Source organism: Grampus griseus (assembly GCF_964374135.1).
Source record: "Grampus griseus genome assembly, chromosome: 13".
In the NCBI taxonomy this organism is placed as follows: Eukaryota; Metazoa; Chordata; class Mammalia; order Artiodactyla; family Delphinidae; genus Grampus; species Grampus griseus.
Genome location: NC_139007.1, coordinates 69,483,142 through 69,504,592, shown reverse-complemented (window position 1 = coordinate 69,504,592; position 21,451 = coordinate 69,483,142).

Below are 21,451 nucleotides of genomic sequence, written 5' to 3'. Positions count from 1 at the left end.
TGTCAATGTCCCATTTCCCAAAGCAGGTACACGGCTAAGCCCAGATGCAAGGGATGGAGAAATAGACTCTACCTCTCTGTGGGAGAAGCAGTAAAATCATGTTGCAAATGAGTGTGTATATAGGAATGGGGAGAATCTGTCCATTTAAATTTACCATAAATGCCCAGGACATTTCTAATTTGATAGTCCCACCTTTCCTCTTTAGAGTTTTCTAGCAAAGTCCCCTAAATGTTAAAAACTATTCAAAAATGAAGAACCGATTCAAAAACGGAGGAGAGCGTCAAGTTTTGTAGGGACAGCAGGGAGGAGCTGCACAGGACAGGGAACAGCAGCAGGCAGGGAGCATTGTGGTAGAAAAGAGACTTCTTAAACTTTTAGTGTTTACAGCATCTGTAGTCACCACCACCTTTCATTGATAATATTAGTAACTAAGTTCGTTTTATTTTTTTACTACTTTTGATAGGGGTTTATGAATTTATTAATTTTTTCAAAGAGCCAACTTTGGCTTTCTTAATTTTCTCCCTTGTTTGTCTGTTACTATCATTTACTTTTGCCTCTTTCCTTTGCTTCTACCTTGTGTTTAATTTGCTCTTTGTTTACCACCTTCTTATTGTGGAAACTTAGATCATTGATTTTAAACCTTTTTTCTTCTATAATATAGGCTTGTACGGATACTAATTTCCCTCTAATTACTGCTTCAGTTGCATCCCACAATGTTGACATGTTGTATTTCATTATCATATAATTCAAAATATCTTCTGATTTCTCCTATGATTCATTCTTTGTTTATGTAGAAGTATTACTGTGTCTTCTTGACAAATGAAGTTTTTATCTTGAAAACATTAGCAATATGGCTATCTAGGGGAAGAGTGCTTCGGGCAAGGGATAGCGGCAAGTATAAGTGCTTGAAACCAGTGTCCAAGTATTTTCAAGGAGTAACAAGAAAGCCAGAGTGACTGGAGGGGAGTGAGTGATGCGGAAAATAGTAGGAGAGTCAATGAGAGAGGTAATGGGAGACCAGATCATGTAGAGCCTGGGGGGTTTTGTGAGACTTCTGACTTTTAGTGAAATGGGAGCCGTGACAAGCCTTTAAGTATGGCTTACTCCATGTTCTTTCATGTTAAAGGATTGTCTGGCTACTGATCTGAGAGTAGGTTGTAGTGAAATGAGGGCTAAAAGCAAGGAAACCTGTTTGCAACCTATTGCTGTCATCCCGGCAGAAGAACAGGATGATGTGGGCCAGGGTGTTAGCAGTAGAAACAGTGAAGTATATGAGAAAAAGAGGGATCAGGGATGACTTCAAGTCCTTTGTGCTGAGGAAGTAGAACTGTTATTCCCATTTACAAGTAGGAAACTGAGATTAAAAAGGTAACTCTTGCTTGTAAACTTTTTTCCTCCTAAAAGACAACTGTATCAAGCAGTAATTATAAATCTGTGTTCAAAGGCATACAATGTATAAAGATGTAATTTATATAATAGTAACAGCACAATGGAAGGGGAAGGAAAGGAGATATATAGGAACACAGTTTTTATATATGCTTGATATTAAGTTGATATTACTCTGAACTAGATTGTTATAAATTAAGATGTTGTATTAGTTTCCTAGGGCTTTCATATCAAATTACCATAAGCGGATGGGCTTAAAACAATAAGAATGTATTCTCTCACAGTCCTGCAGTCGGGAAGTTTGAAATCAAGGTGTCAGGAAGGTCACGCTCCCTGTGAAGACTCTGGGGAAGAAGGCTTCCTTGCTTCTTCATAGCTTTTGGTGCCTTCTGACAGTCCTTGGAATTCCTTGGCTTGTGGCTGCATCACTTCAATCTCTGCCTCTGCAATCACATGGTCTTCTTCCTTGTGTCTATCTCTGTGGGTCCTTTCAGTGACAGCAGTCATTGAATTTAGGACCCATCCTAATCCAGTCTGACATTATCTTAACTAATTACATCTCAAAGACTTTATTTCCAAATTTGGTCACATTCTGAGATTCTTAGTAGACATAAATGTCTGGGTAGACATTCAACCCAATGTTAATTGTAATCCCCAGGGTAATCTTTTAGTTAAAGAAATAACTAAAAATACAATAAAAGAGACAAAAATGGGAAAAAGTGGTACACTGGAAAATATTTAACATAAACAAAGGCAGCAATGGAGGAATAGAGGAACGTAAAAAGATGTTTAGGAAACAAATAGTAAAATGGTAGACTTAGTCTAAACACTTCAATCAGAAGGAAGAAATTGTAAAAAGCAATGCAATCCAATGATACACGAGACACTTTTAGATTCAAAGACATGCATAGGTTAAAAATAAAATAATGCAGGGTCATATGGTAGTTCTACTTTTAGTTTTTTAAGGAACCTCCATACCGTTCTCCATAGTGGCTGTACTAGTTTACAGTCCCACCAACAGTGTAAGAGGCTTCCCTTTTCTCCACACCCTTTCCAGCATTTACTGTTTGTAGATTTTTTGATGATGGCCGTTCTGACTGCTGTGAGATGATACCTCATTGTAGTTTTGATTTGCATTTCTCTAATGATTAGTGATGTTAAGCATCTTTTCGTGTGCTTTTGGCAATTTGTACATCTTCTTTGGAGAAATGTCCATTTAGATCTTCTGCCCATTTTTTGATTGGGTTGTTTTTCTGATACTGAGCTACATGAGCTGTTTGTATATTTTGGAGATTAATCCCTTGTCGGTTGCTTTGTTTGCAAATATTTTCTCTGATTCTGAGGGTTGTCTTTTTGTTTTCTTTATAGTTTCCTTTGCTATGCAAAAGCTTTTAAGTTTAATTAGATCCCATTTTTTAATTTTTGTTTTTATTTTCATTACTCCAGGAGGTGGGTCAAAAAAGATCTTGCTGCGATTTATGTCATAGAGTGTTCTGTTTTCCTCTAAGAGTTTTATAGTGTCCGGCCTTACATTTAGGTCTTTAATCCATTTTGAGTTTATTTTTGTGTATGGTGTTAAGGAATGTTCTAATTTCATTCTTTTACATGTAGCTGTCCAGTTTTCCCAGCACCACTTATTGAAGAGACTGTCTTTTCTCCATTGTATATTCTTGACTCCTTTGTCATATATTAGGTGACAATAGGTACGTGGGTTTATCTATGGACTTTCTATCCTGTTCCATTGATCTTTATGACCCAGCAATCCCACTCCTTGGCATATACCCGGAGAGAACCATAATTTGAAAAGATACACGCACCCCAATGTTCATTGCAGCACTGTTTACAATAGCCAGGACATGGAAGCAATTTAAATGTCTCTCAACAGAGGAATGGATAAAGAAGATGTGGTACATACAATGGAATATTACTCAGCCATAAAAAAGAACGAAATAATGCCATTTGCAGCAACATGGATAGACCTAGAGATTGAGTAAAGTAAGTCAGAGAAAGACAAATATCATATGATATCACTTATATGTGGAATCTAAAAAAAGGGTACAAATGAACTTATTTACAAAACAGAAGTAGAGTCACAGATGTAGAAAACAAACTTATGGTTACCGCGGGTAAAACGGAGGAGGGTTAAACTGGGAGATTGGGATCGACATATACACACTACTATATATAAAATAGATAACTAATAAGGAACTACTATATAGCACAGGGAACTCTACTCAATACTCTATAATGGATTATATGGGAAAAGAATATATAAAAAGAGTGGATATATGTATATGTATAACTGATTCACTTTGCTGTACACCTGAAACTAACACAACACATTGTAAATCAACTATACACTAATAAAATTTTTAATAAATAAAATTTAAAAAATAAAATAATGCAAAAAGATACATCCTGCAAACAGTAACCAAAAGAGAGTTGAGTGGCTATATTACCATACAAAGTAGACTTTAATAAAAATGTGTTACTAGATGCAAAGAAAGACATTTTATAATGATAAAATGAGCAATCCATCAAGAAGATATATCAACTATAAACATACACGCATCTAATAAGGGAAACACAAAATACATGAAGCAAAACATGTCAGAATTAAAAGGAAAAATAGACAATTGAACAATAATAGTTAAAACTTCAATAATTTATGTTCAATAATGGATAGAACGAGTATCCCAGAAAATCATCAAGGATATAGAAAACCTGATTAAACACTATTAATCAATTAGACCTAACAGACACCTATGAAATAGTCCATCTAACAGTGGCAGAATACCTATTCTTCTCAAGTGCACATGGAGCATAATCCAACACAGATCATAATTTAGACATAAAGCAATATATTTAAAAGGATTAAAACCACACGTAATACATTCTCTGATCACAATGGAATGAAATTAGATAACAATAATAGAAGGAAATTTGGGAAATTCACAAATATGTGGAAACTAAGCATCACACTCCTAAATAACCAATGGATCAAATAAGAAATCACAAGGGAAATTAGGAAATTATTTGAGATGGGTGAAAATAAAAACACAAAATACTAAAACAAATGGGACTCAGCTAAAGCAGTGTTACAAAGAAATTTATAACTATAAACGCCTACATCAAAAAAGAAGAAATATGTCTAATCAATAACCTAATCTTCTATGTTAAGAACCTCAGGGAAAAGAACAAACTAAACTCAAAGCAAATAGATAGAGGAAATAATATACTCTACAGGAGAAATAAATGAAATAGAGAATAGAAAATATCAACGAAACCAAAAGTTAGTTTTTTGGAAAGATCAACAAAACTGACAAACCTTTAGCTAGACTGACCAAGCAAAAAACAAAGAGAACTCAAATTATGAGAACAAAGAATGAATGAGAGAACATTACTGCGTCTTTTACAGAAAAAAAAAAAAATTGGGAACACTCTGAACAATTTTATATCAACAAATTAGATAACCTAAATGAAATGGATAAATTCTTAGAAAGACACAAGTTAACAAAACCGACTCAAGAAGAAATAGTATATCTGAGTAGACCTGTAACAAGTAAACTCATTTAAAAACTTCCCACAGAACTATTAGAACTAATGAATGGGTTCACCAAGTTTTCAGGGTACAAGATCAAGTTTAAATAAGTTGAATAAAAAATTTTTAAAAATCAACTGTATTTCTATATACAGTAGAAATGAACAATGTGAATTTGAAATTAAGAAATCAATTTCATTTACAGTAACATTAAAATAATAAAATACTTAGGAATATATTTAACTGAAGAAGTTCAAAACATATGTTAAAATGCTACAAAATATTGTTAAAAAGATGGAAGAAGATCTAAATAAATAGAAAAATGTCCTGTGAGGACACAATATTAAGATAGCAGTACTCCCCAAACTGATCTACAGATTAAATATAATCCCTAACAAATCTCCAAAATGCCTTTTTTTTTTTTCCAGAAATGGACAAGCTGATCCTAAAATTCATATGGAAATATAAGGGGCCCAGAATAGCCAAAACAATCTTGAAAAAGAACAAAGCTGGAGGACTCAACCTTTCCAATTTTGAAACTTAGTTCAAAGCTACAGTAATCAATACAGTATGGTCCTGGCATAAGGATAGGAATATAGACCAATAGAATAAAGTTGCGAGTTCAGAAATCAACTCTTACATTTAAGGATTGTCAACATGGGAGCCAAGATAATTCAATGAGGGTAAGACTTTCAACAAATAGTCTTGGGGCAATTAATATCCACACAGTAAAGAAGGCAGTTAAACCCTTTCCTCACAACATACGCAAGAATTCACTCAAAATGGACCAGCAATCTAAATGTAAGAGCTAAACTATAAAACTTTTAGAAGAAAAAATAACATAGGCATAAATATTTGCGATCTTGGGTTAAGTGATGTTTTCTTGTATATGACACCAAAAGCACAAGCAATAAAATTAAAAACAGATAAACTGGACTTCATCAAAATTAAAAACTTTTTGTGTCAAGGTACACTATCAAGGGAAGGAAAAGATGATCTACAGAATAGGAGAAAATATTTGCAAGTCGTAAATCTGATACATGGAGTATAAAGAATATGTAAAGAATGTAAAACAAAAAGATAAATAACCCTAATAAAAAATAGATGAAGTATTTGAATAGACAATTCTCCATAGGTGATATGCAAATGGAAAACTAGCACATGAAAAGATGCTCAACATCATTAGTCATTAGAGAAATGCAAATTGAAACCACAATGAGAGCACTTCACACCCATTAGGACTGCTATAATTAAAAAGTAGGGAAAGACTTCCCTGGTGGCGCAGTGACACAGTGGTTAAGAATCTGCCTGCCAATATAGGGGACACAGGTTTGAGCCCTGGTCTGGGAAGATCCTACTTGCTGTGGAGCAACTAAGCCCATGCACCACAACTACTGAGCCTGCGCTCTGGATCCTGTGAGCCACAACTACTGAGCTCACGTGCTGCAATTACTGAAGCCCATGCAGCCTAGAGTCCATGCCCTGCAACAAGAGAAGATACCACAATGGGAAGCCCACACACTGCAACGGAGAGTAGCTCCCGCTCGCCGCAACTAGAGAAAGCCTGCATGCAGCAACAAAGACCCAGTGCAGCCAAAAATAAAATAAAAATAAATAAGTTTATAACAAAAAAACTACATAAAAAAGAGGGGAAAAAACAAGCATTGGCAAGAATGTGGAAAAATTGGAACCCTCATACATTGCTGATGAGAATGTAAAATGCTGTAGCCATTTTGGAAATTTTGTTTTTAGCTTTATTTTTTGTTTTTTTGTTTTTTTGCGATATGTGGGCCTTTCACTGTTGTGGCCTCTCCCATTGCAGAGCACAGGCTCCAGACGCGCAGCCTCAGCAGCCATGGCTCACGGGCCCAGCCGCTCCACGGCATGTGGGATCTTCCCAGACTGGGGCACGAACCCCTGTCCCCTGCATTGGCAGGCGGACTCTCAACCACTGCGCCACCAGGGAAGCCCAATTTTTTGTATTTTTTTGCATTTTTGAAAATTAAAAAATTTTTTATTGAAGTAACATTGATTTGTAACATTATATAAGTTTCATGTGTCTAACATTATATTTCCACTTCTGTATACCCTACAGCATGCGCAACACCAAAAATTTAGTTCCATTGATCTGTCACCATACAGTTGATCCCCTTTACCCATTTCACCCTCCCCCACTTCCCCTCTGATAGCCACTACTACGTTCTCTATATGTACATGTTTGTTTTTGTTTGGTTTGGTTTGTTCATCTATTTCAGTTTTTTGGTTTGTTTTTCTGTTCCTTTGTTTATCAGTTTTTATATTCCACATGTGAGTGAAATCATACAATATTGGTCTTTCTCCATCTGAATTATTTCACCTAGGCTGACACCCTCAAGGTCCGTCCATGTTGTTGCAAATGGCAAGATTTCATCTCTTTTATGGCTGAGTAGTAGTCCATTGTGTATATATACCACATCTTGTTAATCCTTTGATGGACACTTAGGTTGTTTCCATATCTTGGTTATTGCAAATAATGCCATGATGAACATAGAAGTGCATAAATCTTTTCAGATTAGTGTTTTCATATTCTTTGGATAAATACCCAGAAGTGGGATAGCTGGATCATATGGTAGTTATATTCTTAATTTTTTGATGAATCTCCATACGTCTTCCATAGTGGCTGTACCAATTTACATTCTCACCAGCAGTGTATGAGGGTTCCCTTTCCTCCACATCCTCACCAATACTTATTTCTTGTTTTTTTTGTTTTTTATAATAGCCATCCTGACAGGTGTGAGGTGATATTTCATTTCAGTTTTTATTTGCATTTCCCTAATAACTAGTGATGTTGAACATCTTTTCATGTGCCTGTTGGCCATCTGTTATATCTTCTTTGCAAAAATGTCTATTCAGCTCCTCTGCCCATTTTTAATTGGGTTGTTGGGTTTTTTAGTTGTTGAGTTGTATGTGTTCTTTATATATTTTGGATATTAACCCCTTATCAAATTATTATTTGCCAATATCTTCTCCCATTTGGTAAGTTGTATTTTTGTTTTATTGATTGTTTCCTTTGCCATGCAGAAGCCTTTTGGTTTGATGTCATTCCATTTGTCTATTTTTGCTTTTGTTTCTCTTGCCTGGGGAGACATATCTAGAAAGATATCACTAAGACTGATGTCAAAGTGTGCACTGCCTATGTTTTCTTCTAGGAGTTTTATGGTATCTGGTCTTACATTCAAGTCTTTAATCCATTTTGAATTCATTTTTGTGTATGGTGTGAGACAGTGGTGTAGTTTCATTGTTTTGCACGTAGCTGTCCAGTTTTCCCAACACCATTTATTGAAGAGACTATCCTTTGTTTTAATTTTAATGTTTAAAAGTTTTTAATTTTAAAAAGTTAAAAGTAGAGTTACTGTATGACCCAGCAATTCCACTCTGAAGCATATATCTGAGAGAATTGCAAACATATGGTCACATACAAACTTGTACAGAAATGTTCACAAGAACTTTATAATCATTTGTCAAAAGGTGGAAACAACACAAATGTCTGTCAATGATAAATGGATTTAAAAATGTGGTATATCCATACAATGAAATATTATTTGGCAATAAAAAGAAATGAAGTACTGGTACATTTTATGACTTGGTTGAACCTTGAAACGTTGTGCTATGTGAAAGAAGCCAGACACAAAAGGTCACATATTGCATTATTCCATTTATATGAAATATCCAGAGTAGGCCAACTCGTAGAGAAGGGAAGTTGATTAGCGGTTTCCCAGGGCTGAGATAAAAGGAGTATGGGGAGTCACTATTTATGAGTATGGGGTTTCTTTTTGGGGTGGTGGAAATATTTTGTAAATATACTAAAGAGCAGGGAATTTTACACTTAAAAAGGGTAATTTTGTGGCATAAGCCCTATCTTAATTTAAAATATCCACTCACAGAGTTTATTACCATTAACCTACATAGGGTTTTGAAATTTTCACGTGTGCTTTGTTCTGTCTGCTCTTAATTTGATCATCAAAACTGTGTGTTGTTACAAACAGAAATGTTCAGAACATTAATCTCATTCACGTGCTGCAGAGTAGATGTAACACTCATAATTTCTTCATTTATCTTTGCTTCCTTCTGCATTAAAAATTTATCCATGGGGGGCTTGCCTGGTGGCGCAGTGGTTGAGAGTCCACCTGCCGATGCAGGGGACACGGGTTCGTGCCCCAGTCCGGGAAGATACCACATGCTGTGAAGCGGCTAGGCCGGTGAGACATGGACGCTGAGCCTGAGCGTCCGGAGCCTGTGCTCCGCAACGGGAGAGGCCACAGCAGTGAGAGGCCCGCGTACTGCAAAAAAAAAAAAAAAAAAAAAAAATTTATCCATGGGTAAAATTTTTTAAAAAACTGATTGCAGCATCACAACTCATAAGCACTTAATAATTGATAATCCTCCAGCAGTAAATGGTTCAGCAGTGAGAGTTCTCCGTTAATGAGTGCAGCACAGAAATAGACTTAGGTTATTTACCATCCTCTTCATGTTGACTGTAATGTCCTCTCCTTTTTTCCTACTCAACCAAACTTTTCTGGAAAGCCAGTGAGTGGAAATGATGTTTACATAGTGATGAACTTTAAACAGTGCATTATTGTCAAACTTTGGATCTTTGATACCATAGCAAAATTAGCAGTATAAGAGACAATGGAGTAGAGAACTTGAGGACAGCGCAAGCCTTGGGTTACTGAAACATTTACCTCTTAAAATAATTTCCTAAAAATAGTAACTCTTTATTGTATTATGGCATTGGCATTACTGCTCTCTACCATTATTCAGCTCTTCTTTCAACTTTAATCAATGTTTTCTTAAGGAGGTGTACTGTGAACCCTAGAAAGTCCTGGTATCAAAGGGCGCGTGGAAACTTTTAGCTCACTGCTCTCATTAAGGGTCAATGTCAAGAAAGTATTTTCTAAACAAAACACCAAAGGGCAGGCAGAGCTACTCAGCCACTCTGCATTCCCTAACTGTCTAGAGCATCTCCATTCCTTCCCTCTCAGTCAGGAGACTTGCTTGTAACATCACAGGAAACTGAAGACTCAGTAAGACAGCCCAGTATTTTCCTTCCCATATTTATTCTAACTTTTTCTGCATGTGTACTTATCTTTATTTCTCTTCTCCCTTGTTTTTTCTTAAAATACCATTCCTAATTGGTTACAAAGTTAATCTCTTATATCAGTGCTCTGGCTCCCATCTTCCTCTCCTACCCCTTAGGGGAAATGTGCTCCATCAGTCAGCATTTGTTGCCCTGTACATTCAAATTCCATCTCCATACTAAACATTCTCTCAGCTTGTAAATATGATGTGTTCTTCATCTTAAAATAAACAGAAACTTCCATATGTGCTTCACTGCCCTCCTTCCTTCTCTCTATCTCATCATATCTCTTCATGGCAAGCCTCTTGAAAGAATAGTTTACCCTCATTTTGTATTAATTACTTCATGTCTCATTCACTAGCCATCTTGAGCAATTTACTTTTCCTTACAACAATGGCAGAGAAACCATTCTCAGCAAAGACTTTTTTAAAAAATTAATTAAATTTTTTTGGCTGCGTCGTGTCTTAGTTGTGGCACTCGGGATCTTCATTGGGTCATGCGGGATCTTTCGTTGCTATGCAGCCTCTTTGTTGTGGTGTGCAGGCTCCAAGATGCGTGGGCTTTGCAGTTGTGGTGCGTGGGCTCTGTAGTTGCGGCACACGGGCTCTCTCGTTGAGGCGCACGAGCTCAGTAGTTGTGTCACACATGGGCTTAATTGCCCCATGGCATGTGGGATCTTAGTTCCTCAACCAGGGATCGAACCCACTGCCCCTGCACTGGAAGGCTGATTCTTTGCCACAGGACCACCAGGGACGTCTCATCAGCAAAGACTTTTTAATTGCCAATTCCACTAGGGTATTTTTCTGTCCTGATCTTACTTGAACTCTGTGACATTTGGAACTCTTGTTTCCCATATCTTCCTTTAACTATTTCCTCTTACTTTTCCTTTAGTTTATTGTGGCTGCTCTTAACTGGACTTCTCAAGGGCATAGACTATATCTTCTTTGTCTTCCCACTACCAAGCTCCTGCATCACATAGAGCAGACACACAAGTATTTGTCAAATGAATGAATAAATGATCTTTCCCAGTGTCAGGGCTCTTCTCTAATACCGGGGCACCCCAGAGCTTCATCCTTGAAGCTGGCCCTTTCTCCACTCATTCTAACCATTTAACTGGATAATTACATTCACTTTTCACCTTCAGGCACTCTGGATTTGGTGACTTTCAAATCTAAACCTCCTTTAAACTCTATAGTGATGGACCTAATTGTCTTTCAGTTAACATCTCCTGGATGGCCTGCAAGTACCACAGTTCAACATGGACGAAGCTGTCCTCATCTTTCCTTTCAAAATAACTTCTTTATATCTATATGAATATCGATCAGTTGTTAGCAGCATAGACGCTGTGACCAGATTACCTCTTTTCCCATTTAGTTTCTTCCTGAGTGGAGAGTGCTTTGATTCCTTTAGTTTTCAAAGAGAAACATTCATGAGACAAATCTTTTTCTTACTAATAGACTGCTTTTTATAGCATAACCTATATGGGTCTCTGAATCTTTTCTATGCTCTGTCAAATCCTAAAATTTCGTTTTGGATTATTCTGTTTTGGGATGGACCAGAGCCTGAAGGGATCAGTGGGATAAGAGTGTGTGTGTGTGTGTGTGTACATCATTAAGTGAAAAAATTTGAGAAGAAAGGAGAGAAAAAATTCCATTTTGCCACATATATAATAAAATGTAAAAGCATCTTTTAAAATCTTTCTATTTATCTAGATACAGATAGCTATTAAGCATCAAAAAGTTTGATCTTATCAAGCACAAATGTAATGTTTATGTTACAGTCACATTGCTAGCTCCTGACAATTGACATTTACTAAATAATTTCATTTTTAAAGCATATTCAGCTACATGTCATCAGCCCATCTGCTTGTCTACAATTGCCTCAGATACTGATTATAAATAACCACTGGTTTAATACTAATAAACCTAAAGTTTTTCCCACTTATATATTTAAGTAAAAAGCCAGTTTGTTCACAATTTGTAGATTAAATATCCTCCTGTCATTTTTCCCCTGAGGTGATCTCCTAGCAGCCACTGTTCGTATCCATGTCCTTGTGATTTGGAGCTGCTCATGTCTGCTTCTTCCCACAATGAGAGTGATCTCTCTTCTCCATTCCTAGGCCTGTTAGTGCTCTTAAATACATGTCCTGCCCCCCACACACAGAGCCAAACTACTTTGAAAGGTTATTATTTATTTTCTACCTCATTACTCTTCTAATGGCTTACTTTTCTTCTAGTTATTAATCAGCAGACACACATCCTAAGAGATGTGTGTTTTTGCCATCTTATTGAAAAAGACTCACAAATTCTCTTTAGGATTTGCCAATCCCAAACCGTATGATATTATAATTTAACTAAATCTTTAAGGCATTCAAAATCAAATCTTCACTGGTCAGGGATTGAAATGATATTCCTTTTGCAGAATCAGACAATTAAATTTACTTTATTACTTTACATTTTTCAGAAATCCAGAAAAATGCTACCTAACATTGCTTTTTAAAATCATATGAGATTCTCAGAAATCTATCATTCTTGATTTTGAGACACTAAGTTCGTAATATTGTCCAGAGTTTCCTTCCTGTGTTATCTTTAGCTTAGATAGCAATAAAAGAATCATACCTAGACAGTGAGCAGAAAAGTTATCTTGACATTTTTAATATTTTCCCACTGAAGATGTGGCATGTATTACATTTGGGAACTTATATGTAATTTTACTACTGAAAACTTTTTTCCTTAAACCATAATAATTTATTTTATATTTATCCTCAGTAAGGCCAAAGTTCAAAATAAATATAGTTCTTTAAAGTATGACCTTTGTTTTTAATAACGGATCACTTTACTATGAAGAAAGACAGCTAATGTGGTTCAGGCATCTCAAAAGAATTTTCTAGAAGTTACAAAGTAGATAAATAAAATAAACAAAGGTAAGCCAGAGGGTAATAAGACTAGAGAAAAATGGTGATTAATTTATGGAAATTAGGTGGAAATTAGATGGAAAGAATGAAATGGAAGAGAAAAAAATTCTTATGCATGATGGGCAAAGAGCAGAAGAGCAATGAAAAAGAATAGTTTCTGCTTCAATTCATCTAGAAAAAGTTTATACAGGGGCATTATGCCAATGATTTCAAGTTTTCTGCTTCAGAATAATATGAGACTTTGATGTAATTTTTTTCTCTTTCATTTTATCCTTTCCATCTAATTTCCATAAATTAATCACCATTTTTCTCTAATCTTCTTACCCTCTGGCCTACCTTCTTTTATTTATCTTAGTTTTAAACTAAATTAAAATACAAAAGTACAAGATGAACTAAAAGTTTATCCACCAAAGTGAAATTTTGTCATAACAGAAATTGGATAGACTTGAGAGGCAACCAAAAGACATGTCTTCCCTCTGTAAATTTGGACGTTAAATTCCTCCTACTTGATTATCTACATTATTCTACTAATTAATACATATTTTTTCCTAAATTGACATTGTTTAAATTGACTTCCGAAGGATATGAAATTCAATATTTATTTTAAAATAGAATTTTTTCTATTTCCTAGATTACATCAACCTCTTTAATGTTTAAGTATTAATTTTTTTAAGCTTAGAAATATACTTTCAAGGAAAGTGTAGATTGATTTTTAAAGTGGGCCCCTAAATCTCTGCTTAAATTATTTTGAATTGTTTTGGTAAACTAACATCCTCAAGTCTCAGTAATATGTTTTCTGTCTCTATTAACTTAATGTCACCTGAACTGTAGCATCTTTTATGTGGTAGCAAATAAAATCAAAGCCTTGCAAATATCTTATAAACGACATAAGGCCTTTGGAGTCAAAAAGCTTTGGGTTCAAATATTGGCTCAGCCACTTAGAATGTACTTAACCACTTGAGCTTCAGTATCTTAAACAGCAAAATGTGATCATAATTTCTAGTTAAGAAAATTAAGGAGATTTTATTAGGTGATGTAACTGAAGTTTGAAGCTTAGTGACCACCACAAGGCAGCGCCTATTAAACGGCCAATTCTATTATTATTACCAAATTATTTGAGAAAATCCAAGTATTTCTGAGGCAATTAGACTTTTCCCCAAATATTTTACTTTTTTATTCAGATATTTCACTTATCTAAGCAGTGAGATGCATTGTAGTCTGTTCCATATAAGCAAATACTAACACTGTGAAATTTCTTTTTGCCTAAAATAGTTTTGTTTTGCACATTTCTTCTTGCAGAAAAGTGTCACACTTTCAATTTCCCAGGTACAAATTGTCAAACGGGTCCTATCTATAAGAGAACTGTTTTCTGAAGCCAGTGAATACAAGGGAAGTTAGCAAAATTTCCCCCATTTTACCTTCTTTCTTACCGTTACTTAGCAACCAGCTAATACTTTTGAAAAATCTCCTTTGAATACTAAATTACCATGAGATTTGTGTCTATTACTAAATGGAAGATCAAATATGCAGTCACAATTTCCCTAAAGGGCACAGTTGAAACCTAGTTAGTATTTTTTCGTTGCTGCTAAGAGACCAATGTTTTGCCCTTGCTGTTTAGGAATACCATTATGTGCTGTTACTTAGGCATAATAAATTCACAGTAATGTCTCTGAGACTGAGATTGTAAGTGGGAATGTGTCATGTAGCCAACCCCTTCTCTTTAATACTTAATATGAGCCAGTCCTCCAGAAGCATTCCTTATTTGGTTCGAGAACACACACATAAAGTGTGATATGAATAAAGTACATTCTGGTTTGCCTAAGATGGATCTTGTTTACACTGTTGTTAGCACTGTTAATTATTTTAACACCTCTTTCCATTCTCAAAATTGACCTGCTTTGGACAATACATTTCACGGTTACCCTAGATTTGAAAATTTTGAGGGCAGTCCAGAAGAGATTAATGGAAATAATTAGAGGCATAGGAAATAGTTTCTATGAAGAAATAACTAAAGGAATTGGGTTTATTTATTTGTAAGAAAAGAGAAAACTTACGGAGATTACACTCTTCGAGGAGGAAATATAGAAGGCATAACTCTAAGAGGAAACAAAAGCCTCTGTTTTCTTTCCCACCCAGGGCTGCATAGAATTAAAATTCTCAATTCGGAGATATGCTGTGTAGAAAGCAGGGGTTAGGAAGATACTGTACGCACTGGATTGTACCCTAGTAAAGGTTATTTTTTCTTATTTTGAGTATTCATTAAAGAACAAGTAGAATACAAACATATGCTGTGGTTTAGCAATTCTACTTCTAGTTATATACCCCAGAGAAACTTGTGCATGTACATCAGGATGTATATACCAGGCTCTTAGTAGCTCCACTGTCTATAATTGGACCACACTGAAAATAATGATTCTCTCCATTAACAACAAAATGTATAAAATGTGAATATTCAAACAATGAAATATACTGAACATAAACAAAAGTAATTGAACTTCCATGCCCCAATATGAATGTATTTCAAAAACATAATGTTGAGCAAAAGACTTAAGTTACAGAAGAGTGTATGCAGTATGGTTTCATTTACACAAAATTCAAAAAATAGGTGAAACAATTTTTTAGTGTGAGTGTCCCCAAAAGCAGATCCTAAATCAAGGATTCCAGCTCGAATATTAGGTTGAAATGTATGAAACTAGTGATATTCATTTTTTGACCTGCAAAAATGGCAACTATGGGTCAATCCAATAGTTTATTTGGGAAGGAAAGAAAAATAGCAGTAGAAGTGGAGAAATAAATAGACAAGAAGTGGAAGCAGACAATATATGGTGTTTTTCAAGCCAGCTACCACTATGGATGACTAGAGCATAGTCCCATTAGGGAACTCAAGGGAGCCAGTGAAAAAACACCAGAATTAACTTATTTTAGGGGCAAAACTAAGATATTTATGCACCTTTTCCTGTTAATTTTTGTTGGGGAACTGCTCCAGGGTTTGCCGAGATGCCACACAGCATTGCTGTCTACCTCGGACATCTCTAGTTTGATGGGATCAGATGGGACCTATGTTACAAAAGGCATTGTCACTTGTACCATATGCTGGAACTGCTGCAGAGACCTTTTTTGTTCTGGCTCAACTGCAACTGGTAATCTTCCAAGTTACCCAGTGAATGGGTTGAGGCAACATTCTCGTGTGGTATGTATTCTCCAAAATTCAAAGAGGCTTACGAAAGTCTGTGCCGCCTTCTTAGTTGTAGGAGTTGCAAGGTGCAATTCTTTACTTCCAAGGGGATATGCTGGCATATCTCAGACTACTGAATCTGAAAACACTCTTTTGGCATTGCAGACCTCTGAATCTTTGAAAGAATTATTTCCAACCCTCTGGTGTGCATTTTGCCTTGCAAAGGCATCCAGAGTGTTACAACTTTTTGATCCTCAGTTCCAATTATTTTACTATCAGATACAGTGGGGTTCTGAGAAAAGTCCAGATGACTGAGGTACCCTTGAACTATGCTGTGCTCGAGATCGGGAGAGTTATCATAGTTCCGGGAAGGCTGTGATGTATTCTGCCATCATCCATCATGATCCATATGATTTTTTCAAAGGCCAGATTAGTGAATTAAATGGAGATATGATGGAGTCGTGTCCCTGCATCCTTTACATTTTTGAGGGAGACACTAATCTCTCCCATTCATCCAGGATAAGAGTCTGGCTTGGGCTTCCCTGGTGGCACAGTGGTTGAGAGTCCGCCTGCCAATGCAGGGGACGTGGGTTCGTGCCCCGGTCCGGGAGGATCCCGCATGCCGCGGAGCGGCTGGGCCCGTGAGCCATGGCAGCTGAGCCTACACGTCTGGAGCCTGTGCTCCGCAGTGGGAGAGGCCACAGCAGTGAGAGGCCCGCGTACCGCAAAAAAAAAAAAAAAAGAAAAAGAAAAATAGAAGAGTCTGTCTTGCCTGAAGTGAAGGCATTCAAGGACATACATAATTTTCTACGAACTTTTATGCAATTATGATTTTACTCCACTTATTAGTTAAGTTTCTCCAGAGAAACAGCAGCAATAGAATATATAGAGAGAGGAAGAGATTTATTATAAGGAATTGGCTCACATAATTATGGAGGTTGAGAAGTCCCACAATCTACCATCTGCAAGCTGGAGACCCAGGAATGACAGTGGTGTGATTTAGCCTGAGTTTGAAGACCTGAGAACAAGGACCACGAGGGCAGGAGGTTTATGTCTCAGCTCAAGCATCCAGGCAGGAAGGAGAGAATTCCTCCTTCCTCCACTTTTGTTCTGTTCAGGCCCTCCCTCTACGGGATGATACTGCGCATACTGGGGAGGGCAATCTACTTTACTGATTCCACTAATTCAAATGCTAATCTCATCTGGAAACACCATCACAGACACACCCAGAAATAATGTTTAATCTGGGCACCCCGTGGTTAGTCAAGTTGACACATAAAATTAACTATGGCGCTCCACAATTATGGAGCCAATTTAAGTTTAACCAGTTCTACCAGTTACTAAGTACATCCCTTCCAATTATACACTCAAGGACTGGGGAAATGACCACGGATGATTTCATGGACCCATTGGACTCATTGTGAAATGGACATGGACCAGGACTCCAATTGTCAACAGATCTCTGAATGCCACCTTTCTGATTGGATATCCATGACATTTTGGCTTCCTGACAGTTTCAAGTCAGATCCAATAGCCAAGAGCTCTTGAAAGATATAGGTATTTTCTTTTCTGCAGTGTACTTGTGTATGGCCCTTTAGTGGAAGGATTTGGAAATCACTATGTAAGTACTTGCTGAGGCACTGAAAAGTCCTTCCTTGAGGGGACATGTCTCCCCTTCAACTGATGATATATCCACTTCCCTTCTGATGTCAATGGGCTGCCTGCCACCTGCCATTTTCTCTTCCAGATTCTTATTTTTCGCACTGACAATGAAAAGCTCAGTCCCAAAGCAGTGTCTTCCACCATTAGCCCTGGCTTCAAAGAAGAGCTGCCACAGAAATTCTCAAATACTGATGCTTCCCTTAGTAGTGCATTCCTTATTGCTTTAGTAAAAGGATATCCTCTGGGCACCCCCAAGGAGCGTGGTCAGCTGGTGGCTTCTCTTACCCTATATTCTAAATATTTAGTCTAGCCTGCTCACCCCGTTAAGTTCTCTGATCCCTTCCTCAATACTCTCTCTGCCAAAGCAATTTTGACATTCACATCATTCACTATGTACCATCTTTTTCCCCACATTTGAAGGAGCCATTCCAACAATGTATTGGGACTGACCTCTTGAGACCTTGCTAAATATGGTACATCCTGAATCACAGGAGAGGGCCTTCAAATTAATAAGCCAATACTATATCCAGCTTATATTCCACCCCCTCATTTTCAGGCATATCCTCTCAATTTCTGCCTGTATGTATTAGGCCATGTAGCACATTTGATAAATTGTTTCCTCTCATATAAGAATAGTTCATTTCCTATCATGAAATGATAGGACTTGAGACTTAACCCTAGTAATTGCTAGGGGATATGAGTGGGATACTAGTAACCTCTGCCACACTATATTATGGATGTGTATGTAGGAAATAAAACTATAAAGAGAAATAAGGAAATGATTATCACCAAATGAAAGTTTTCAATGTTCTTTAATAGATAGGAATTATTTAACTAGTTCTAAGACTAGTCTGGATTTGCACAGGTAGTTTTCTCCTTGGCATCTCAAACTGCTGAAACATTAATATGTTTTAAAGATTAATGGGAAGAACCTAAGGGCAGGACAGGAATAAAGACGCAGACGTAGAGAGTGGACTTGAGGACACGGGGAGGGGGAAGGGTAAGCTGGGATGAAGTGAGAGTGGCATGGACATATATACACTACCAAATGTGAAATAGATAGCTAGTGGGAAGCAGCCACATAGCACAGGGAGATCAGCTCAGTGCTTTGTGACCACCTAGAGGGCTGGGATAGGGAGGGTGGGAGGGAGACACAAGAGGGAGGAGATATGGGGATATATGTATATGTATAGCTGATTTACTTTGTTATAAAGCAGAAACTAACACACCATTATAAAGCAATTATACTCCAATAAAGATGTTAAAAAAAAAAGGTTAATGGGGACATATTATTGGATATCCAATTTACTAGTGAACATATGCCAGCTAGGTGATCTGTGTAACTTAGCTAAGAAATAAAGCAATCTGACTTTTAAGCCCTTGCATTTTAAACATAGACTTCACTTTCCTATTCTTATGGCCCATGTATTCCTGAATTCTGAAAATATCAGCCTTAAAATCCAAATTATTGACAGTTCTTTCCTTCCTCTGCCATCACAACCCTTATTACGAAGGGAAAATTAATAAGCTAGATTTGCCAAGGAGTTTTGCCTGTGTGAACTAACTGTTCTGTATTTTAATGAAAATGTAACATTCTAGATTTATGTTATATTTTTGCAAGCAACCAAATTCTTAACAATGGTAATGACGATAATGATGATAATATTTGCATAGGGTTTATTACCTGCCAAGCATTGTTCTAAGCCCTTTCCCGTATATGATATCTCATTTGATTTCCTCATCAACCCAGTGAAGCAGGTTCATTTTTATTCCCATTTTATTAATGAAGCAAGTGAGACAGAGTTTGGGAACTTAAATAAGATTGCATAGCCAGGGATCATAAGCATAAGAAAACAAGTTGAATCAGCTTATGCCTAAAAAGTGATGGCTTCCCTGGTGGCGCAGTGGTTGAGAGTCCGCCTGCCAATGCAGGGGACACGGGTTCGTGCCCCGGTCCGGGAAAATTCCACATGCCGCGGAGCGGCTGGGCCCAAGAGCCATGGCCGCTGAGCCTGCGCGTCCGGAGCCTGTGCTGCGCAGTGGGAGAGGCCACAGCAGTGAGAGGCCCGCGAACTGCAAAAAAAAAAAAAAAAAAAAAAAGTGACTAGGTAGGTACATATAACCAAAGCACAGAAGGCAGGGGAAGTGTTGACCTCAGGAAAAAGTGGATTTACAGCCTTGAATACTGAGATGATTCTGTCTCTTGTCTTTGTTTCTCTTAGTGCATTAGCTCCATTCGCTCAGACTAATTGTCCTCATGAGGCTAGAAACTTTGATACAAGTAGCTCTCAGTTTTAGTCTTAGAGTCTGATATTTAAAGAACTTTCCTTTTCCACTTGGGGAAGAAATCTTATTGGACCAGCTTAGATCATGTGCCCATTCCTTCAATCAATACCCTGCACCTGTTTTTGTAATAAAGCTTTATTGGAGCACAACCATGCTCATTATCTCTACATATTGACCACGGCTGTGTTTGTGCTACAAGTTGAATAGCTGCGGCAGAAACCATATAGCCCATGAAGCCTAAAATATTTACTATCTGGCCCTTTACAGAAAAAATCTGCTGACCTCTGCCTTGGGGCAATCACTGTGGCGAATTAATCATAGCCCTTCATATTGTTGCCACTTCATTTGAACTGTGTGCTTGGTTGTTACTACACATGTTTGAGTTTGCCCTTCAAAATATCTTCAAAAAGATTACAGTATGACCCAGTCTAGAATCTGAAAACTTCTTGTGTACAAAATAGGCAAGGAATCAGCAAAATGTACATTTTATACTATTGAAACGAGTATTTATCATTAGTGGAAAGATCACAATTCCCTATTTTCATGCAAAGCAATATCCAAGTGCTTTATGGAACCTGATGAAGATTGCCACAAGTAGGTGAAGCAGAGTTGTTTTGTTACCAAGATACATGCAAAAGGCTTGTTTATCACATGCCAGGTGATGCAACTAAAGGCAAGAGAGATGCCATACCCCTTCAAATAATTATACAATATTTAAAACAGGTACAGGCTGATGCGAACATCTATCACTAAGGTATCAAACTTCAAATTTCAAAAACTACCTACTGCTTTAAACAAAAGATGGGCATGTGATTCAGGTGAGAGAAAACAATGCAAGTATAAGTTCAGTGAAAAAAGAAAGTACGAGCATCAAAGTTTGTAGGCTGGATATCAGTGGCTTGTAAAGACATCTCAGAGGCAACAGTGGAACCCTTAAGATGATTCCAATTGTGTGAAGTTTCCAGAACAGGCAAATCCATAGAGACAGAAGTTGAATAGGAATTGCCAGAAGATGGAGGAAGAGGGAAATTGATTATGAATACGTATGGGGTTTCTTTTTGGATTGATGAAAAGTTCTGGACTTAAGATTTTGGTGATGCTCGCACAACATAATGAATACATTATTATCAATCACGGATTGGGTATGTTCCGGCGGATGTATCATTGACATGAGGTTACCACATAGTTAGTCCTTCTGGAAAGGGAGTGAGAATGAAAAGCATGGAAATAAGAGGAGGTGTGTCTCTCAGATAATCCTTCATGTTTTAGGAATCTAGATCTATAGGTGGAAACAAATGAATGGAAACTTTAAAAATTGGTTTTATAAGAACTTCAGTTTGCTCGTATATGAAACAAAGAGGCTGGAACATG